Source organism: Tursiops truncatus, chromosome 6 (assembly GCF_011762595.2).
Source record: "Tursiops truncatus isolate mTurTru1 chromosome 6, mTurTru1.mat.Y, whole genome shotgun sequence".
Taxonomy (NCBI): Eukaryota; Metazoa; Chordata; class Mammalia; order Artiodactyla; family Delphinidae; genus Tursiops; species Tursiops truncatus.
The window spans coordinates 79,558,369-79,574,953 of NC_047039.1; the positions used below are offsets into that span (position 1 = coordinate 79,558,369).

The following is a 16,585-nucleotide window of genomic DNA, read 5'->3' on the forward strand; positions in this document are numbered from 1 at the left end:
TTCCTCATTGAATCTACATTAAATCACCATGATTTTTATTTTTTTAAATTTTACTTATTTAGTTATGTATTTTGGCTGTGTTGGGTCTTCGTTGCTGCGCGTGGGCTTTCTCTAGTTGTGGCGAGCGGGGGCTACTCTTTGTTGCGGTACGCGGGCTTCTTATTGCGGTGGCTTCTCTTGTTGCAGAGCATGGGCTCTAGGCGCGCGGGCTTCAGTTGTTGTGGCACGTGGGCTCAGTAATTGTGGCTCACGGGCTCTAGAGTGCAGGTTCAGTAGTTGTGGCGCACGGGCTTAGTTGCTCCGCGTCATGTGGGATCTTCCCGAACCAGGGCTTGAACCCGTGTCCCCTACATTGGCAGGCGGATTCTTAACCACTGGACCACCAGGAAAGTCTCCTCATTTAATTCTAACAATTCCCAGGAATGCTAATCACTGTGTCCATGGTAAAACAGTGGTGAGGCCAGGATTTGATGTCTATGCTTTTCCTCTCTACCACTTCTGCAGCCTGCTGCCTTCTCTTTTGGTTTGTACTGGAGTCACCTGTACTTGCTGTCCTCCCCCAGCTTACAGCTCTACTGATTTTTTTCGTGTTCCCTTCCATACCCCACCCCCATTCATTCTCCACCCATCCCTGCTCTGGGAAGCTGGCTTCTGTGGATTCTATCACCAGGTTGCCTTACCTGCTGGCTTCCAATGACTTCCAATTGAATTCACCCCGATTTATTCTTCAGGCTTCTTCCCCACCTCACTCTGTTTCCGAATGCTGCTTTCCTCAACTACAACTTCTGTGCCTGGTGGCCCCTCTTCCATGGCTTTTCACCCTGCTTCAGTTAATACCTCTCTTGCCCCTCAGGCCTCAGCTTCCTGCTATTCTATTCCCTGGGAGTCTCAACTTCCCCTTTAGTACTCTTACTCCACCTACCTCAGTAGAGTATCTTCATTAAGATGGCTCTTAAAACCGCGCAGCTGGAGGGGCCACGTGTTTCCTGCTGGGATTCTCTCATTCTCTTCACTCTTGTCCTCACCTTTCATTTTCTCCTCAGTTGACTTCAGTGAGGCAAGCCCCTTAGCGCTTTTCTGAAAGGTTACCACCGGTTCCATCTTCCCTAGCAAATGGTTAACTCCCAGTTCTCATCTTATTTTTAATCTCCTAGCAGCTTTTGATGCACTCCTTGATGCACTTCCTCCAGGCCTTCCCAGTCACCATGTGCTCCTCCTTGTACCTTCTCAGCCACTCCTTCTCTTCCTGACCACATCGTGGTGGCATGTCCTGGTGTGCAATTTACAAACCTCTTCTCCATCTCCACTCTCTTCCTACTCATCTCATCTAGTCCTGGAGCTTAAATACCACCTCTGCACGGATGACTCCCCAGTCTGTCTGTAGTCTCAATCTATCTCCAGAGTTCCAGAATCACATATCTAGCTGCCTACTTGCTGTTCCAAAATTAACAAAGCCTCAGATAGAATTCTTGATTCCAGACCTCCTCCCAGCCCCTATATATAACCATCTCAGTCAATGATATCACGATTCACCCAGTTGCTCAGCTCATAAACTTTGGAGCTATCCTTGACTCCTCTCTTCTCCTCACTCCCCAAGAAGATTCTTCCTTCAAAATATATCCAGTGTCCCAACAACTTTTCACCATCCACTACTGTCACCCAAATCCAAGCCACCATCATCCATTTGGACAGCAGTAGCTTTCTTGACTGGTCTTACTGCTTAAACTCTTCCCATTTCCAGCTGATTGCCTACACAGCTGCCTTCTGGTCTTTAAAATGTAAATCAGTCATATCACTCCCCAGTTGTGACTTTACATCACACTTGGAATGCAGTCTGGAGTACTTCATGGGGCTGCAGGGCCCTACGCAATCTGGTGGCTCTCACCTCCCCATCTATCTGCCAGCCTCTCTGCTCTTGCTGCCTTCATTCCAGGCACGTGGGCCTTCTTTGAACATGCCAAGCCTGGTCCTGCTCAGAACCTGTCTCTGTTGTTCCCTCTGTGTAGAATGTTCTTTCCCATCTTCACATGGCTCTCTATTTCTGGCCCTTCACACCTCTGCTCTCTCATCACCTCCTCAGAGGGGCCTTTCCAGATGGCCTTATCAAAAGCAGCAGCTCTCTGTTTTGCTATATACATTAGTTTATTTTTTAGATTCCACGTATTAGTGATATCATACAGTATTTTTCTGACTTATTTCACTAAGTATAATATTCTAAGTTCATCCACATTGCTGCAAATGGCAGAAATTCATTCTTTTTTTTTTTACAGCTGAGTAATATTGCATTGTATATGTATATACCATGTCTTCTTTATCCATTTGTCTGTTGATGGGCACATGGGTTGCTTCCATACCTTGGCTATTGTAAATAGTGCTGCTATATAGAGCAAAACAGTAACAGACTCACAGATGTGGAAAACAAACTAGTGGTTACCAGTGGGGAGAGGGAAGGAGGCAGGGACAAGATAGGGATGTGGGATTAAGAGATACAAACTGCTGTGTATAAAATAGATGAGGAACAAGGATATATTGTATAGCACAGGGAATTATAGCCATTATCTTATAATAACTTTTAATGGATTATAATCTGTAAAAATACTAAATCACTACATTGAACACCTGAAACTAGTATAATATTATAAATCAACTACACCTCAATAAAAATGAATAAAAATAAAACAGCAACTCTCTCTCTGCATCACTTTCTATCCCCTGTCCCTACTTAGTTTTCTTAGTCAGCATGTGTCACAATCCAAAATGAAATCACTTATTTATGTGATTTCACTAGAAGGTCTCACCCACTAGAAGGTAAGCTTTTTGAGAGCAGGGACTTGCAGGCGCTCAGTAGCTATTTGTCTAGTGGGTTAATGAGTGAGTGGTATCACTTTCATTTCTGTCTCTATACACAGAAAGCACTTGTCATATGCTTGCTCACTGGAGTGTCTTAGAATCCAGGCCCTGATTCTGAAGGTTCCAAGCCTGGTGCAGGCCCCTCCTGAACTTGGGGGTGGAAGGTGTGTGAACTCCCTAGGGTCCCCTAAGGGATCTGCAAGCCCTTCTCAAGGGCATGGTGGTATCATGACTATGGGGTTGGAGGTTTCAGAAGACTGTCAGTGAGCCTTCTTACTGTGGCCACGGCCATTTCTTCACCTCAGCCCTCCTATTTCTCCTTCAGTTCAGATCTACACACGTCCCAGAGTCTTCTGCCAGCTCTGCTGGTGGGGAGGCAGAACCAAGGAAGCTCTTCTGTGACGAACTCATGGCAAGGAGGGCTCCACAATAATTGTTGCAGAGGAATGAGTGCACAACAGAGGCCAAGCAGACAGGTGCAAAATGCCTCAGCTGCAGCCCATCTTGTCCCAAAGTACTGGCCTGAATCTTCCTGCTCTTGGATCTGCTGCCTCGCCTGAACCTAGAAATATTCCTCAGAGTGAACAGGTTGGGCTTTCCACACTCCAATCCAGCTTCAGAGATTCTGGGAATCCCGGCTGGCATGAATAGCTTCTGAACAGAGAGTTAAAGCTATTTTAAGATTCTGTTTGTAGCCAAGGAGGGTGATCTGTGGGCTCTGGTGGCTGTAGAAGATGACCCTCCAGAAGACCAGTTCTTCTGATGGTCGCGGCTCTTGGGCACAGTGCTGCAGCTGAATTGGAGCTGGGAGACAACGCAATGTCACTTTTTCCTCAGCAGATGTGGATGCTCATTTATTTACATGCCATTTAAAATGTATTGAGTTTTTAAAAAATCTATTTCTTTAATTGAAGTATAGTTGATTTACAATGTTGAGTTAATTTCTGGTGTACAGCGAGGTGACTCAGTTATACACATATATACATTCTTTTTATATTCTTTTCCATTATGGTTTATGTATTCAGTTGTCATGTTATGACATAACATAACATTTTTTGTGATGTTTAATTATATTCCTTTCTCCATGTGGTTTACTACTCTCCCCTCAACTCATCCCCCCACACCCTCCTTCATTCAAGGTGCTGCCTTTTTTGTTGTCTTGTCCTTATGGAAAGAATGTGACAGAGATGAAAGAAAAATCAAAGGAGTCTCTCTTGCTTTGGTGTCCAAAAATGTGTGCATTTCCATAGAGAAGACTCCAAGAATAGACAAAATCTCTGTGGGAGAGAGCAGGGCTTCCTGAACCCCATCCTCAAACAGAGAAGAGATTTCCCTGAGGCTGGAAAAAAGAAAAGACAAAGGGGAAGTCCTGATGATGGAGACCTTAGTGGCGTTCTGAGGGACAAGCCCTGCCTTCTGGACAGAGCCCCAAGAGGTAAAGCTGAAGCCTGGGAGGAGGGAGCACCCTGATTCCCATACTCTTAGATGGCACAGAGGGGAAAAGAGCTTCCAGGCAGAAGGCCTGGCTGTCAGGAATGAGAGCAGTAGCAGGAGCCACTGGCATGGGCTGATGACCAAGGGTCAGATGCTTACCTCCATCATCTTAATGGGATGAGGGAGAAATTGAGGGGTGGACTCCAAAGACTATGTTTCTGCTCCTTTAGCAAAATGGGGATTTAACTTCAAAATTAAGCTGAGTTCTCTCTCTCTCTCTCTCTCTCTCTCTCTCTCTCCCCCTCACACACACACACACACACACACACACACAGAGTACTTCAAAAAGAAAGTTTATTGAGCTCCTACTGTGTACTAGGCTGGATAAGCCACATAGACACAGACTCTGGTCTCTAGAGTTACAGAGTCTTTCTGGAGGAGTAACACTCGACCAGTTGGCCACAAGCCTTGGTGCTAAGTGGACTACTGGAGATGTGAGCATAAGGCTGTATGATCACAGAGGTGGAATATGTATTCTTCTGAGAACTATACCTCAGGCTTCACAAACTTAGAAGATCCCAGTTTTGGGGTGTTTTCAGCAGTCACCAAACTCCCAGACTACTAGAGAAAGCCAAAGCTTGTAGGGTCCTTCACAGGAGGACTACAGACACGTGGGCCACTCTCAGCTCCCAGAAGATTGATCAGAGTGTGCAGGCTAGAGGCAAGGTGCTGGGATGCTGCTGTGGGACAGTCCCCTCTGGCTCTGAAAGGGCTCAGAATTCTCCCTGCTGCCCTGCTGCCCTGCTCAGTCTCTCCTCTGTTGACAAGTCCTCCACCCACAGGGACTGGATACACAGTATTTATGTCTTAGAAGTTGGCCTTCTTTCCTCAATGCTCTACTCAGGTCCCTTTCCTTCTCCACTTAAAAAAAAAATTGAGGTGTAGTTATTTACAATATAATATAGTTTCAGGTGTACAACATAGTGATTCAAAATTTTTATAGATCATATTCCATTTAAAGTTATTATAAAATATTAGCTATATTCCCTGTTGCTATACAATATATCCCTGTTGCTTAATTTATACATGGTAGTTTGTCCCTATTAATCCTCTATCCCCATCTTGCCCCTCCCCCTTTCCCTCTCCCCACTGGTAACCACTAGTTTGCTGTTTATATCTGTGAGTCAGTTTCTTTTTTGTTATATTCACTGGTTTTATTTTTTAGATTCCACATGCAAGTGATATCATACAGTATTTGTATTTCTCTGTCTGACTTATTTCACTAAGCATAATACCCTCCAGGTCCATCTATGTTGTTGCAAATGGCAAAATTTCATTCTTTTTAATGGCTGAGTAATATTCCAGTGTGTGTGTGTGTGTGTGTGTGTGTGTGTGTGTGTGTGTGTGTGTGTGTGTGTGTGTATATATATATACCACATCTTTATCCATTCATCTGTTGATGGATACCTAGGTTGCTTCTATGTATTAGCTATTGTAAATAATGTTGCTATGAATATTGGGGTACATGTGTCTTTTCGAATTAATGGTTTCACTTTCTTTGGATATATATCCAGGAGTGGAAATGCTGGATCATATGGTAGTTCTATTTTTAGTTTTTTGAGGGACCTCCATACTGTTTTCCACAATGGCTGCACCAATTTACATTACTGCCAACAGTGTACAAAGGTTCTCTTTTCTCTACATTCTCACCGACATTTGTTATTTGTGGCCTTTTTGATGATAGTCATTCTGACACGTGTGAGGTGACATCTCACTGTGTTTTTTTTTTTTTTTTTTGTGGTACGTGGGCCTCTCACTGCTGTGGCCTCTCCCGTCACGGAGCACAGGCTCAGGACGCGCAGGCCCAGCAGCCAGGGCCTGCGGGCCCATGGGCCCAGCCGCTCCGCGGCATGTGGGGTCCGGGGCACGAACCCGCGTCCCCTGCATCGGCAGGTGGACTCTCAACCACTGTGCCACCAGGGAAGCCCCTCTCATTGTGGTTTTGATTTTCATTTCTCTGATGATTAGTGATGTTGAGCATCTTTTCATGTGCCTATTGACCATCTGTATGTCTTCTTTGGAAAAAGGTCTATTCAGGTCTTCTGCCCATTTTTTAATCAGGTTTTTTTTTTTGATTGAGTTGTACGAGCTGTTTACATATTTTGGATCTTAACCCCTTACTGGTCATATCATTTACAAATATTTCCTCCCATTCAGTAGATTGTCTTTTTGTTTTGTTGATGGTTTCTTTTGCTATGCAAAGATTTTAAGTTTAATTAGGTCTCATTTGTTTATTTTTGCTTTTGTTTCTCCTTCTCTACTTTTGTCACTGACAACTTATTTTCCTGGATTAGTGTTTCTCTGATAATTGTGACCCTTTTACTTGGCTGGTTTTTGTTCTCCTGGTAAAGATTTGAGGGAAACATCTTTATTTCATGGGCAACACACAATCTTGCTCTTTGGGTGGGCCAGGTTTCTAAATTTTGGTGATTTTCATAAATTCTGTTATTTCCAATCAGAGCAACACTTCCTGCCCAGGTTCCCAGGTTCTGGGAGTGAAGGCCATTTGGAGAGGATTATCTAGCTCTGAAACCACTGTCCACATACAGATTTCTTTTTTTTTTTCTTTCCATCCAGAAGGTCATTCATTAAAAGATTTTTTTTAATTGTAAGTAATCATACCTGTTGCAATTTATGTTTAAACTGCAGGTATTACTTTGAAAAACAATTCAGTTTTGAAAGGGTAATAGACAAGCCTAGTATAAAATTCAAAATGTATAAAGCCAAAGTGGTGAGAAGCCTTTCCTTCCCTTTCCTTTGGTCAATCAGTTCCCCAGAGGCCATCTCAGCTACCAGTTTATTCTGTCTATGTATACATTATAAATCTTTCCCAGTTTGTTGTTTGCTTCGCAATTTATTTATTTTTGTCAGATTGGTGTTATAACATTTTTATATAATCTATTATTTTTAGATCTAAAAATTAGTTTAAAAATGCATGCAATAACCCGCACACAAATGCTCATAGCAGCTTTGTTTGTAATAGCTTCAAACTGTGATCATCCCAGATGGCTTTTGACAGGTGAATGGTTAAATAAACTGTGGTACATCCAACCATGAAGTGCTACTTGGCAATAAAAAGGAATGCACCATTGATGCATGCAACAGCTTGGATGAATTTGTTTTGCAAAATGTTACCACTGGTGGTGTGTGACATAATAAGAAATACATATTTTGTGTCTGCCCTCCCCACTCCCCCTTTCCTGGCACACAGCTCTAAAACCCTTGTAATCTCTGAAGTAGTAAGTGTGTTTTTGTTGTTAATGAGATGACTAGTGGCTGGAGGATCCTGGAAAGCTCCTAAGGATGGGGGACTGGTTTTTGCTTGGAAAGTCAACCATGTGATTAGAGGGTTGGAATTTTAAAAAATATTTATTTATTTATTTTATTATTTATTTGGCTGCGCCAGATCTTAGTTGCAGCATGTGGGATCTTTAGTTGCAGTGTGCGGGATCTTTTAGTTGTGGTGTGCAGGATCTGGTTCCGGACCAGGTATCGAACCTGGGCCCCCTGCATTGGGAGCATGGAGTCTTAACCACAGGGAGGTCCCAAGGGTTGGAAGTTTTAATCAATCATGCCTACATAGTGAAGCCTCTGTAAAAAACCGTAACTGAAGCTTTTGGAGAGGGTACTAAATACATCAAGGTGCTGGGAGGGTGACGGTCCTGGAGAGGCATGGAAGCTCTGCGCCCCTTCCCATACATCTTGCCCTATGCATCTCTTCCATTTGGCTCTTCCTGAGTTGTATCCTTTAATAATAAATCAGTAATGTAGTAAATAAACTAATTTTTCTGAATTTTGTGAGCTGCTCTAGCAGGTTATTGAACTCAAGAAGGGGGTCATGAGAACCCATGATTTATAGCTGCTTGGTCAGAAGTACAGGAAGCCTGGATTCCAGATTGGCATCTGAAGTGGGAGCAGTTTTGTGGGACTAAGCTCTTAACAATTGGGGTATAATGCCAATTTCAGGTAGATAGTGTCAGAATTGAATTGAACTGTAGACACCCAACTGGTGTCAGAAGTGTTCAGTGTGAGTAGTAGTACAGAAAAAAGAGTTTTGTTTTTTTTTTCCAATTTAGAGAGAAACTGAGCAAAGCATACAACAGAACTCTCTGCATTATTTCTTACTACTGCATACAAATCTATAATTTTCTCAATGAAGATTTCAACTAAAAATACACAAAATAGAGTATAGAAAGTAAACACTAAATCTTCTTTCCATACCTTATCCTAATTCCATTTTCTAGAGAGAATGTTAACACTATAAAGTATATCCTCCCAGACATTTTCCTGTACTTACACATTTTTCTAAACAAAAATGGGGCTGTGTTTTTGTTTATATCAGTAGCTTATTTTGTTCACTTAGAAAACAGACATCGTTTCATGGCGTTTAGGGTTGCCAAATATAGCAAATAAAAATGCAAGATGTTCAGTTGAATTTGAATTTTGGATAATGGATAATTTTCTTAGTGTAAATATGTCCCAGCATACTGCCATTTTCTTTGGCAACCCTAATGGCAGTATATTACCTAATTCTTTTGAAAAGTTGGTTGCACAGTAGTCCACTGACATTTAGCCTTTTCCTATTGATGAGGGTATTCTTTAGATCAGAGTGTTCATCATAATTCTCGGTAATTCATAAAGTCTCTTATATTTGTATGGTGCCTTAAATTATTCAAACTTCTCTCATATTTCATTAAACAAAAATTAACTGAGAATTACAGCAGAAAAATCCTGGGCTTTGGATTCCTGGCTGTTATTCTTATCAGATACTTAAACTTCTTGAACTTCAGTCTCCTCATTTGTAAAATAGGAGTAAGAATACCTACTCTGCAGGATTAGAAATAACGTGTATACAACCCCTAGTAGTGCCTAGCAGAGAATGGAACTCAAGAGATAAATCATTGTTATTTACAGAATGTTAAGATCCTGTGGTAGGTGCTAAGGGATAAATGGAATTAAGAAACATATTCCTGACATTTTTGGGTTACATTTTTTTTTTTTTTTTTTTTTTTAGTGGTACGTGGGCCTCTCACTGTGGTGGCCTCTCCCGTTGCAGAGCACAGGCTCCGGACGCGCAGGCTCAGCGGCCATGGCTCACGGGCCCAGCCGCTCCGCGGCATGTGGGATCTTCCCGGACCAGGGCACAAACCCGTGTCCCCTGCATCGGCAGGCGGACTCTCAACCACTGCGCCACCAGGGAAGCCCTTGGGTTACTTTTAATTTTGAAATAATTTCAAAGTTATTGGCAAGTTGCAAGGATAGAACAGAACAAGGAATTCCCACATACTCCTTACCCAGATTCACTAATTCTACATTTTGTCCTATCATCATCCTCCGCCTCCTCCTCCTCCTCCTCCTCCTCTCCCCCACTGTCATGTTTTCCTATGAACAAGAACATTCTCTTATACAACCATAATTTAATTATCGAAATTAGGAAATTTAGCAAATTCCCAAAGTAGTTTTCAAATTCAAATTCCTGAAATATTTTTAATAGGTTTTTTGGAGCTATCTCCTTTTCTAGTAGGACTATGGCCCAAAACTTAACTTTGTGTGGCTTCCCATTTTCTCTTGGATTGGATATAAGAATCAAGGCATGGTTTGAGCCTGAGGTGTGCTAACCTGACTGGCCTCAGAAGAGAAACAGCATTGCTATGAACAGACTGAAGCCTTTGCTTCCCGTCCCCACTGATGACTCAGCCGCAAATAGTGCTGACATTCAGGCACTCATTCCACCACCTGAGAAGCACAGCTCTCGCCTTGCCTTGCCAGGCTCGGATACTCTTACGCTGGCAAAGTGGCTGCGTGGGCTTCCTCTAAAATGCACAACAGCTCATCTCCCTTTCCTGGTCAGCACCCCTCCCAACTCTAGCCTGGCACACAAGGCCCTTCACAAAGGGTTCCCTGATTACTGGCTCTTCCTTTCCTGCCACACCCCTTGTTTCCGGTGCTCCACCCAACATACCTTTCTCCAAGGGGACTTGTGTTTTCTTGCCTCTGTGCTTCTGCACATAGAGCTCCTCCTGTCTGGGGAATGCTCTACACTCGTCAAATTTTTCTTTTTCTTTTTTTTTCAAGGCCTAACTCCAGTACAAAATACCTCAATCCCCTGATCAGAACTAATTGCTCCCCATTTCCAGCTCTAAACAGCACGGCTGAGTGCACTTGTATTTGGTGCTTCTGTCTGGTCCTTTATTAAAGTTGGTTGTCTATGGATCTGGCTATTCTGTCTTTGAGATTCTTTGGGCAGAAGACACATCTCTTTTCTTCCCTTTTCTGGCATTGCCCTGAACAGGGTGAGGCATAGGGTAGACACTGGTGACTGATAAAAGAATGAATAGCATGAATTACCCTGTGTGAGAGAGGCAGACACTTGGTTATAGAGATGATGCATGTAAGTGCACATTAATCGTTCAAAAAATTGTAGAGGGTTTTATTATTGCTGCTAATGGTGTTATTATTGGTAGAGATGTTACATTCCAAATGGCCTGACCCACCCAGTTAGTGACTCAAGAAACAAGGAGCAGCAGAATCATATCCAATCTCCTTATTGTCCATTTGAGGAAACAGGTTCACAGAGGGGCAGGCACTTCTTTCAGGTCAGGTTCCACAACTCAGAGCCCTGCCTCCTTGCACTGGACTGTTTTGTCTTGCAGCCTAATTACTCTCCTTAAGTCAGTAATACTCAAGCTCTTTTGAATATGTACACTCAACATAAGTTTGAAAAACTTTAAGTAGATATCTAAATTTTCTCACCATACTTTTAGTAATAATTTTTATAACCTCCTTTATTTATATAGAATTCTAAGTTAAAAAAACTGTAATTTTCCTTACTACTCTTAACCATGTGAGGCAGACAGGCTTGACTATATTAGCCCCATTTTACAGGCAAGACTGGAAACATTCCCATATTTAGTATGACAGATCCAGGATATAAACCCTGGGCTTCCACACTCACAGCTGCTCTTTTCGCATTACTTTTTGACACATCATTTTAAAGTCATCTGATTTTACAATGTTTCACAGTATCAGAGTGACATCTGTAACATCTAATCCTGGCAGGTTAACTCCTGAGCCAAGCAATTTAATTACTTCATAATCTGGCACATTTTAAGGCACTGTTAATACCTCCAATTCAATCTCACAGCTATGTTCGTAATAGGGAAGAACATTTTGTATTCTATTACAAGTTAATCAGTAAAGGGATGTTGCCTATAAGCTTAAATTATACATAACGGCCAATCTCTGGCAACCCTGCCTCCCAGGTAATGAGCATTAAGCTAAAATACCTTTGTTTAGCTGGCCAGGCTCACCTGTGAACGAATAACACATCCCCTCCAGAGGCTGACGGGAACCAGGAAGTGTTTGACTTTACGCCCTCCCCTTTCAGTATAAAAGAAGCCTGGAGGAAAAAAAAAAAAAAAAAAGCCTGAATTCTAACTCAGGCAAGATGGTTCTTTGGGGCACGAGCCCGCCATCTTCTCAGTTTTCTGGCTTTCTGAATAAATTGTCTATTCCTTGTCCCAACAACTCGTCTCTCCATTTATTAGCCTGTTGGGCGGCAAGTAGTATGAGCTTGGGCTCAGTAACATGTTTGAGCGCCCCATGAACCAAAACTGCAGCAAAGCTGGTCTTTTTTTTTTTCTGTTTTTTGCGGTACGCGGGCCTCTCACCGCTGCGGCCTCTCCCATTGCCGAGCACAGGCTCCGGACGCGCAGGCGCAGCGGCCATGGCTCACGGGCCCAGCAGCCCCGCGGCACGTGGGATCCTCGCGGACCGGGGCACGAACCCGTGTTCCTTGCATCGGCAGGCGGACTCTCAACCACTGCGCCACCAGGGAAGCCCCAGCAGAGCTGATCTTAAAGGACCAGGGGACACAATAGTTAAGCACGTTTTCAGCTCTTAAGCTGGGCCTGGCACACCCTCACCAACTGCTTAGATGGCAAGTTGAGGCAACTGAGTGACAGGAGCAGAGGGAAGGCCCATTTAGGGGTGGACACTGATGACAAACACAAGCAGGGTCAGACCCTCTTTTTAGGTCTAACATCTCCAGGGGTGTTGGTCTACATTATCACTTGCAGGGTAGAGGGTAATACTTCTGGAGTCTAGAATATATAAGGAAAGGGTCCAATTAAGCTGCTTGCCTACAGCCTAAAAGACCAAATATTGCTAATTTCATCCATGCCAAACCAAGAAAATGGTTCACTCTTTCCTGATTTGGGTTTAAGGAGAGGACTGATCATCAGGGAAACCAGAGAATTCCATCCTGAAGCCCGGAAGAACTAAATGGTGGGCATTTCCCTGAGTCATAGATGGCACAGGGACTCAGTAATCTACCACCGTGTTCTTAAAAGGAAACACTCATTTGGCTTGAAGGGAAAAACCTACCTTGGTAAGCTCTGGTCTTCCATAGGACATGGAACCAGAAGAGACTAGGAAGGTCAGAGCCTGGGTGACCAATCCTGATAGTGCGGGACTTCTTCACATAAGGTGCATGGGTCCCTGAGTAGGGTCTACAAATACTCTAAACTTCCAAGACAGAATTGGAGTTTCTGCATGTTTTCCTGGGGAAAGTGTCCTTCCCTTCTCATAGATCCAAGAACAGGTTAAAATCCTGAGCTAAAGAAAAGCATTAAGCCAGCTGCAGGCAAGGATAAGGAAGCCATCATATACACTTAGAGCTCTGTGTAAGTCTGAGAGCTCACAACGCTGTCACTGAAGTTAGAACATGGACTCACAGCAGAGACAACCGAGCACTGCTTTTGTGCTCTTCTCTCTAATTGTACTTACAATTCTTTCTAAAACAAGGCCCTAGGAACCCCTAGGCTCAAGTACGTCCCTGGGGTTGGTCCACTGCTGTCTTGTATTCATGCTTGGGTATTCATTCACCAACATTAAACCCCAGGATAGAAGATGTGACAAAGCATCCCTCCTCCATGGCATGAGTCTTTTGCTGGTTTCAGAGGTGGATGGTGACCAACACCGAAAATACATAGGAATGTTTCCTTGGACCTGGCGTGGGATGAAAAGTGCCTGCCATGACTATCACCATCTTTTCCCTGACACTTCCCCTCCAGTTTCTGAAGATATAGTAGAAAATAATCTTTTTTGAAGATACTGGGTAACAATTCCATAAAACAAAAACACATGCTTCCAAATGCACTGTGCTTTCAAATATTCTGGGTTTAGTTCAGCTGCCGGATGACCTGACTGATGCTTTCTCCTCGATAGTCAGGTGAGCCCACCTCCTTGAGGAAACCCACTCTATTCTTGGTAGCCTGGTGGGCCACTGGGAGTTGGAAAGGGCACAAAACCCCTGAGATCGACTGAAAATTCTTCCTCAGGAAGGCAACTTCATGAATGAGGTCTCCCAAAGCAAACGAAACCAAACTTCCCCAGGTGCTCCTCAATCACTGTGTCGTCTGTCGGATGGTTTTGTTCTTGACCTTGGCTTGTCCACGTTTCAAGATGAGTTCCCAAACAGACTTCAGATTTGTAAATCCCCAGGTCATATAAGGTTCCACTCTACAAAGCGTTTTTATGGTTTTAGGGGTTACTTTCACAAAGACACCACTGAAAATCTTATTCAGGCGAAGTCTTGCAATGGTCCTCTGCACCAGTGAACTCACCCCATTAATCCTTTGGATGAATACAACAAAGGCCAAAGAATATTTATCTGGCACTTTCAAGCCATGAGGTTTCACTTCTAGTCGTCTGAGGTGCACCCTGTCACATAGCTGCTGCCAGGAATCATGTAGAAACCATTCTAGTTGCTTAAACTTGAGCCCTTTTCCATTCCTCTGTTCCTCCTTGTGCAAAAGCGCCTGCTTTGCCTGGGTGGCTTTGAGGGCCTGATAAGCCTTCCTCTTTTTCAGGAGGTTTTCTGGAACCAAAGGGATCTTCCTTCTTTGCTCTTCCTCCATCTTTCCCAAACTGTGGCTACTGCTCATGTGCAGCCCCACCGGGTGGGGAAGAGAGGAATGGCTCTGTGTCTACTTGACCATAGAGACGTCTATTCTAGCTCAGGGGTCCTCAACCCCCAGGGCGCAGACCGGTACCGGCCACACAGCAGGAGGTGAGTGGCCAGCTAGTGAGAGCGAAGCTTCATCTGCCGCTCCGCATCACTCGCATTACCGCCTGAACCATCACTTGCATTACCCCTCCTCTCGCCCCATGTTCAAATTGTCTTCCACGAAACCGGTCTCTGGTGCTAAAAAGGTTGGGGACTGCTGTTCTGCCTCATGGCAGGGCGACCAGGACTGCTGCGCCTTCTTAGCAGCAGTGAACCACGGAGGCCTTGCTAACCCTTATTCCTGCCAAGAGTTGCACAAAGCTTCCTTCGCACTGCCTCCAAGCTTTTTACAGCGGTGTCATCTTCAAAATCTAGCCCTTTCCGTTTCAGCTGTATTCTCATAATGCTGGAGGCCAGGCTATAAACACTGAATGGCTTCCCACCATGCATTCTCTTGTTATAATTTTAAATAGTCACAAAGGTTTTAATTTTTGGATAAATTGTAAATATTTTTAAAACAACTGGTTATTGTAAACCTCTGAAAGTAAAGCTGTAAGTCCTTAAAAGATATGCAATGGATTGGAAATACCAGAATGATTTGATACCCACTATTATCCTATAAAAATTACACGAACAAAATAAACAATTTACTTTTTAACTTGCTTGTTTTCCCTCTTTTTTCTCCTAACTCATATTTTGGTTCCACAGAATGTTATCTTAGTTTAATTTTTTTTTTTTTTTGCTTGAAAATCTTTTATCCAGTGCAATAGCACACTTCATTGCAATAAAAATACACATATAACACTATTCCACTTCACAGGTAGGCAGAGCAGAAAAATTTAGGGCAGTGAAACTACTCTGTATGATACTATAATGGTGGAGACATGTCATTATACATTTGTCTAAACCCATAAAATGTACAACACCAAGAGGGAACCCTCATGTAAATTGTGGTCTTTGGGTGATAATATAGGTTCATAAATTGTAACAGATGTACCACTCTGGTGGGGGATATTGATAATGGGGGAGGCTATGCATGTGGTTGGGACAGAGGGTTTAGGAGGAATCTCTGTACCCCTCCGATTTGCTGTGAATCTAAACCGTTCTTTAAGAAAAAGTCTCTTTAAAAAATACATATATAAATTTATACTTAATATTTTTTTCTTTCCTCTTGCTATAATTTTTTTTTCCTTCTGGATTTTCATTACAATTGTAGTAATTCATGCAGCCCATGAAAGTCACATAAATAATGACCGAACAGTAAAACGTATTAGAAGGACTTCTCCTGTGATGCTAGGTAGGTGTTTCTGGTACCTTGAGCTATCTAATGGACAATTTGTCCCCTGGGGGTTTTATTCCTCGTGGCAACATATTTTAGTAAGATTTTTACAGGGGAGAGGTATACTTGTCTTTTGTTGGATGGGAGAAGGGCCACTGGGCAAGGGGAGGACGAAAATGAGACTGTGACTACTAGCGACTTCTCTGCAAATCAATTTTAGGAAAGAGAACTTAAAGTTGAATTACGTAAAAACTTTGTATGCTCACGACACCACGAAAATCTTCACGTGCCCTCCGGGGAGGGGCACTCCAGGTCGAAGACCAAGGCCTTAACTCACCTCTCAGCAAGCTCCAGAAGCCTCTTAACCATCCCACTCCCTGGGCCCGCTCGCTGTCCTAGGGCGACAGCGCCCCGCCTCGCTGCGACCGCCCAGACGCCGCTGCGTCCCCGCCCCTTCCGGCGCGCGAGGTTTGATTCCCTTGGCGGGCGGAAACGGCCAGAGCGTGGCTATCCAAAAAGTTTCTAGGAGCTCTCTGCGCTCACCGGTTCCCTTCGGACGGCAGGCCGGCGCGTCTGTCTTTCTGCCTGGTCCAGTCCCTTCCGGCCCTCCGCCCTCAGGTCAGTGTGTCCCGCGTGGGTGAAGGCCGGGGTTCCGGCCGTGCGCGGCGCGGGGGACGGCGGCTCGGGCCCAGGGTGCTCCTGGCTCACAGGAGACTGGGGAACTTCACCGGAGTCCCACCTTATGAGCACGGTTCCTTGGATGAGATAGCCTTTCCGATCCCTGGTTTCCTCCTCTGTAAGTGGGATAGGGATCGTATCCGCCTCCGGGTTATCGGTGAGGTAAAGCGCTTGCCACCTAGGAGGCTGTGATAGATGTGAATTCCCATTACATGTTTCCATGACACTGACGGTCCGGGAAAGAAGTTCAAAGAAGGGTTTCGAGTTATTTCTGT

At 43.9% G+C, this 16,585-nt stretch overlaps 1 protein-coding gene, 1 long non-coding RNA gene and 1 pseudogene across 6 annotated transcripts in view; 1 reads left to right on the forward strand and 2 right to left on the reverse strand.

Annotated features, from left to right (window-relative positions):
* LOC109552398 (uncharacterized) overlaps positions 1-16,076 on the reverse strand; it is a 47,281-nt gene extending 31,205 nt beyond the window's left edge. Inside the window, exons 1-2 of the long non-coding RNA XR_012332589.1 lie at positions 15,970-16,076; positions 11,655-11,743 (exon numbers count right to left, since the gene is read on the reverse strand). This is a non-coding gene — a long non-coding RNA (uncharacterized lncRNA). The remainder of the gene's footprint in view (positions 1-11,654; positions 11,744-15,969) is intronic.
* On the reverse strand, positions 11,758-15,944 carry LOC109552389 (large ribosomal subunit protein uL30-like; annotated as a pseudogene).
* Positions 16,077-16,115: 39 nt separating the features above from the next.
* MELK (maternal embryonic leucine zipper kinase) overlaps positions 16,116-16,585 on the forward strand; it is a 78,393-nt gene continuing 77,923 nt past the window's right edge. For 4 of the 5 annotated variants that reach the window (XM_019949074.3, XM_019949076.3, XM_004311138.4 and 1 more), the window contains exon 1: positions 16,116-16,250. The gene's annotated coding sequence lies outside the window, so the exon portion shown is untranslated. The remainder of the gene's footprint in view (positions 16,251-16,585) is intronic. The other variant, XM_073806293.1, reaches the window with a different exon arrangement.